Below are 6000 nucleotides of genomic sequence, written 5' to 3'. Positions count from 1 at the left end.
CGCCCAGCCAGCAATCCCCAGCTGCACATGTCTGACACCCAGTCCCTTGACTCAGTTTAACTGCTAATTGCAACAAATGCCTCCTAGAATTTGAGTGCAGAGGGATCTGTGTAAGTGCAGGGACAGGAAAGAATCCTGCCAGAGCTGATTTCATATCCCATGCCCTGTGGGAGGCGCCCTGGGTACAGTGCCACCTGGCACCAATGGATTTCAGCATTCCCTCCTGCAGCACAAAGCAGTTCTGGGCAAGCTTTAGTACAGCAAAGACTGTAGGATTGGGCTCAAATATTTCTGAAATATGATTCAATCCCACAGTCCTTGTATATCCATAACTACCAGCATAGCTGAAAGGTTATGTCCTGCCCTGCAGTTCCTACCTAAATTAAAGGCTAAGCTTTGAAAATCATTTACTGAGAAATTCCTCCAGATACTAAGAGTAACTTAAATTAATACAATTATTGTGCACACACTGATGGTGCGAATTTCAGAAGATTCAAAATCCTTGTTAGTAAAAAATCTGTTATTAAAAATTACCTGCTTTATGGATTTGTTTTCCTGATTTCCTTGTACTTTGTTCTCTTAATCTAGATGTCAAGAGATCAGTGGGCCTTGTAACTGACTTCGGGGTAACAAATACAGGTTCAGTCTCAGTTTCAAAATTGTTCATTTTTCCTTTGGAAAATTGTATCAAATGTGTTTAAGTATATTAAATGGTATATTCCCTTTATTATTCCATACATGTTTTATTTTTTTTGTCATTTTCATGGACATTTTCTATTTAATATAGATACTTCGTAAGTCATTATGAGAGTATTATTACTGTTTACTGTGGGCTTGAATTGATTTTAAGCAGTCAAGTGCACCCACTCAACCCACTGAAAATATTAGTCTTGAATTTTCATGGAATGTAGATTTAACCCACATCAGCATGATTCCAAAAATGCATGAGCTTAATGCAAGAAGGACTGTCATTCTGTTCATCAGCAGTTATGCACTGGTAAGTCTGCAGGATCTGACCTCAGATCAGTATTAAAATTGTATCACTGATGGAAGATAACTTAAAATCTTCATAAACAATAATTAAATAACACCCAGTGTTATTTTTTGTGGTATCAGTAGAGTTAAAAGAAACATACTTTGAGCCTGAACTCAAGAGACTTGTGACAAAATGAAATATAGCCTGCTGAAACCTACTGTAAGCAAATACCACAAGCTGTGCCAAACAATTATGTTACTTTCACATTAAAAGTAAAACCAAATAGAAAGGACTTGCATATTCCTGTCACCATTGTTTTTAAATGGTATACCCATGAACAAGGCTAGCAGTCATCTGGCAAAAAAGTCAATAAACCATAATCTGCTTATACAAATATCCAATACAGATAGGAGTTTTAAAGACTTGTTTTTTTAATAAGGAAAAAATGGATCCAAATATTAGAACTGCTTTCTAATACCATTTAGGAATATTAGAAACACTTTTGTTATTTCGGAATTTAATTTAAATTGCAGTTTAAATACTGGTTGGCTCCTCTGATCCTATATACATCCAGACTATTTTGATACTTTTCATTTAGAAATGTTATGGTGTGATGCATCTGCTCTTTGCAACAAAGCAGGAAACATAGGATTAGTGTTTAGTTCATGCCTAGTATATTGTAACACTTGTAACTTTATAAATGAATTTTGGTGGACCCCACTGAAGTGGTGAAGTTATATCTACTTAAAACAGCAGGTGTGGAATACGTGTGTAAAACCAACAACTTCTGGTGCACTCTTTCCCAAAAACACTAAGTTTTATTTGCTTGTATAAGAAAAACAGGCAGTCACCTGGTCTGGGATCTCATGCTCCTGGCTCAGGGACATGATGCGAATTCTCATCAGATGCTCCAGTGCTTTTGCAAACAGTCTGTATCTGTGACCTGACCTCAGCCTCCAGAGAAACTCCCTTCTCCACTGTAGCAGATGAAACTGGATGTGACTGGACAATACAGGGCTTGATAACAAGGGGGCATTTTATCTTTAGAGTTTATCAGAACACACTGGTAACAGTTTTGATTTCAGAGATGAGTTCAATTTTTTTTTTTCAAGGAACTCTTTGTTTTTACCAACTAGGAATCTTCACAAATAGGTTTAGCAATGCTTCAACAGGAACACAAATATTTCAAGGAGTTTACATCTGTATTTTTTAAAATTTTATATATTGATTTGTTTGTTGCCCCAAATATGTACTGGAATGCATCTTTCCCTTGTACCTCACTAAATTCGCTTTTCACAGTCCATCATGAGTCAAAATTATCTACATGTCACTAATCCCATAGTCTAATGTCATCAAAAGTTACTGAATTTGGCCATTTTTTTGTACCATTTAGCAAATCATTCAGTACATTTTCAGGGTTCCCCAATTCATCTTCTCCTAAGTATGTACAATTTCTCATTCCATCTTCTGTCTACTTCAATCTGTAAGAAATATTAGTTCAGGAATCTGAAATTTGTTTTAATCTAAGATAAGATCATTTGGGGGTTTTAGAAGCAAGTAGGTTTTTTGTGCTTTGTAAGGTGGAAACATGTACTGACAAGGTCCGCTTTCAATAACAGGCAACTAATAGCATCAGCAGAGGTGGTGTTACTTCTTTCTTCTCCAGTTAGAATCTCATGTTCTGTAGATATAGAGAAAGTAATTACATCTGTTACTGGATTTGTATTGTAATGTGTCACAAATGCTGTCCATTCTCCCGTCCATTTTTCACAGTTCTTTGATGATGTGATGCCTTCTCTAATTTTTCTTAATGGTCACTTAATTTTGCTTTTATTGAAGACATTATAAACTTTTTCCAGCTTCTTGTCAGAAGCCACTATTCAGTTCCAAATAGGACTAGAGAAAAATATGAACGGTATGAAATCATACTTGGAATTCTTCCCACTTAGAAAATGCTTTCAGATTAAAGAATGTGACCTCATTTGATATTTAAAATAATGGCAATATTAAATAAACCTGAATTCACTCTGTTCTATGGAGTGAAGAAGTTAAATGGCAATTTAATCTGCAGAGCAATTAGGAAGTTTGCATGGGAGTTGATTTCACGTTTCTAAAAACAGGACTTTTTTTATGATCCTCCTGCAGGTTCTGGATCTTGGCAAATATTATTGTTTTTGTTATAATCATAAATGAATTTGAAATGCCCTAAGCAGCAAGATGGCATTTTGTTCTGTTGCTTCCTACAGGGGTGTTGGAGAAGCATGAGAGAAGCCTTGATTCTGCAGTCACAGTGATGTGCATTTGCATCCCCCAGGGCTGTGTAGAGGCACAGGCATGTGCTTATCTGGAGACACTCAGATTTTTTGTTGCTGCATGTAACAAACAGGTTCCTTCCTGAGTCGTCAGTGTGTGTGTGATTTGGTTTTCTCCTTCCTCAATATATTAAATAATAGATATGTTCTCTGTAACTGGTAATAAAAATTATTCAAGGAGTAAGAGTTTCAACTATACCTATGTTGATTATGGTAGATACGTCTAGCTTGCTCTTAGAAGTCTCCAGCAATGGTTTCCATTATCTCCCCAACTACATTATTCTTCCACTCTTAATTATCTTTACTTGGTATTTGACCTTTCTGTGCTAAAGTGTTAAAGTCATTACTTCTTGTTCTGTCCTCTACAGCTATGAAGAACAGAGTGCACTCTGTCATTGTAGCAATGTTTTATGCACATGAATATTTCCTCCTGCTTATCTCAGTTCTTCCTCATTCTGTTCAGCTTTTGATTCCTTCATTAATTTTCATTTATTCTTTTTAAAATAATCATCCTATTATAGTAAGATGATATAACTTCTTAGGATTATTTTAAATTCTAGCCATTCTTCAAAGCACTGACAGTCCTGTTCAGCTTGGAGTTGTCTGCACGTTAATAATATGCTCCTTATTTCATCATGCAGGCTATTGATGGAACTCTTTGCCAGACCCAGGACAAATCCTTGAGGACCCCAGTGAAATATATGCTGCCACTTTTACAATGAACCATTGATAACAGTCCTCCCAGTATGATTTTGTAACTGGTTTCACACCCAGTCAATGATATTTACACCTCTGTCATGTGCCCATAGTTTGCTTTGAGAATGCACTGTCAATACAGTGTCACAAGAGGTACTAAAATCAAAATATATGACTTCAGCTGTTTCTCTCTTACCCACGGGCCTGTGACCCTCTCACAAAGGAATTTATATTGGCTTGACATGATTTATTATTAACTAATCCACATGGACTCTTAGTCACCTCCTTTTCCTCCGGATGCTTACAGTTTGTACAAAAATGACCATTTTGGTTAGGACTGGGGGAGGGAACTGAGATGAGCCCAGCACCGTGGGCAGCTGCCAGCTGAATGTTGGTGTATATTACCAGAATAAATTCTACCTCTCTAGGTTCTTCACCCCAGTTGCCCTTCAGACTGCAGCAGGAATCCTTGCTGCCTGTGAGGTCAGTAACAGGGCTGTGTCTGTGCCAGTCAGACCTTGTGCCAGGGACTGGTTCCTGGCGCATTTGTTTGACTCCTTGGGATGCAGCTTCAGTCTTCTTAACCTCTTGCATCCCTTTTCAAAGCTGAGATCTTTCACAGTTCTCACCAATGTTCTCACTTGATTGGCAAGTGATGTTTTCAGTGAAATGAAACTTGGCAGCATGATTTGTTCATACCCACTGCATGCTAGAGTGACAGTTCAGGCTTTTCTCTTATGATTAAAGTCCTCCAAATGTCCGTTGCATCACTTCTCTTTTTCACTCGTATCAGAGTAATAATTTTGTCTTGCAATTAAAATCTGTTATTTGATAGTCCTTTTAAAGTGAATTTCCATTGAAGTGCTGGCCAAAGTGCTTGTTTTCAGTACATCATGTGACAGCTTAATAAGTATATTCATGTCACTACATTTTAAAGCATAATGTATGATATATTTTTTTCAGAAAGTGAACATCTCAAAGATGAGAACATATAATATAAAACTAAATATATTTATATTTATTATGTATATATAATAAATAATTTCTGTCTCGTATTGGCCTCATAAGCCACCAGCGTGCCTGTAACAAATGTGGATAGAGCCTTCCCAAATCTTCGTTTGTGAAGCCTAGCCATGAATGAATAAATAATTTATCAAAGAATAAATTTTTTAAAAAATAAATTCATCAAGTTCAATTTAATGAAGCTATTTAATTATATACTTTATTTTACTCCTTAAAAGAAATAAAATTGATTTTTGTGTTAGGTAGTAAATATAGAAATATTTAAAAAGGCAAAGTAATGAATAACTGTCATCTCCCTGCAGAGTATTATAAAATACGTCTGCTAATATTACTCCAGCTAAACAAAATTTTTATTAAATGAATAGAAATCCTTCCTCCATATCAAAACCAGAAAAAAAATCTGCCTTTAGAAGGGATGCCTTCCGGCAGGTATTAACGAGAAATGCAATAATAATGCTAAAGTTAAAAGCTCTAAGCTAAAATATGATACTGAAAAGAAGGTTTCAGAATTAAACAGTCATAAAAGTGATGCTGTACTGTCAAAATTTACTTGAAAAATTTTGAGGATAAATCAAAATTTTCCTCTTAGTTTTTAAATTCACATTTATTATGTTGCAAACACTTAAGCAAATAAAAACCAAAGAAAGGCCATAGGAGCTCAGGCTAAAGGCTGTGGGACTGTCCCCCTGCCACTGAGCAGCACTGCATGCATGCAAAAGGGTAGAAGGACAGGGTTATGCATACAGTGCTATGTTTGCAAAATATTTTCTCAGTCTGTGGCAATTTATAGGTCAAGGGCTTTCTACAGCAGAGATGAAATTTCTGTATTTTATAGGTCTAGCTGGATTTTAATCCATTAATTCACCCAGTTGTTTCCTCTAGCAATCTCTACAGTTTTAAAGTCCACCACCTTCTGCAGAGCAGCATTCTGTAGCTTAGTTAGATGTGGGGTCACATTACCATTTTTTGTCTGTATTTCCTCTCTGGTCACTG

This window comes from Manacus vitellinus, unplaced genomic scaffold (genome assembly GCF_001715985.3).
Source record: "Manacus vitellinus isolate BGI_N305 unplaced genomic scaffold, ASM171598v3 scaffold_1_pilon, whole genome shotgun sequence".
NCBI classification, from domain to species: Eukaryota; Metazoa; Chordata; class Aves; order Passeriformes; family Pipridae; genus Manacus; species Manacus vitellinus.
Note: the sequence above shows the minus strand (reverse complement) of the source record.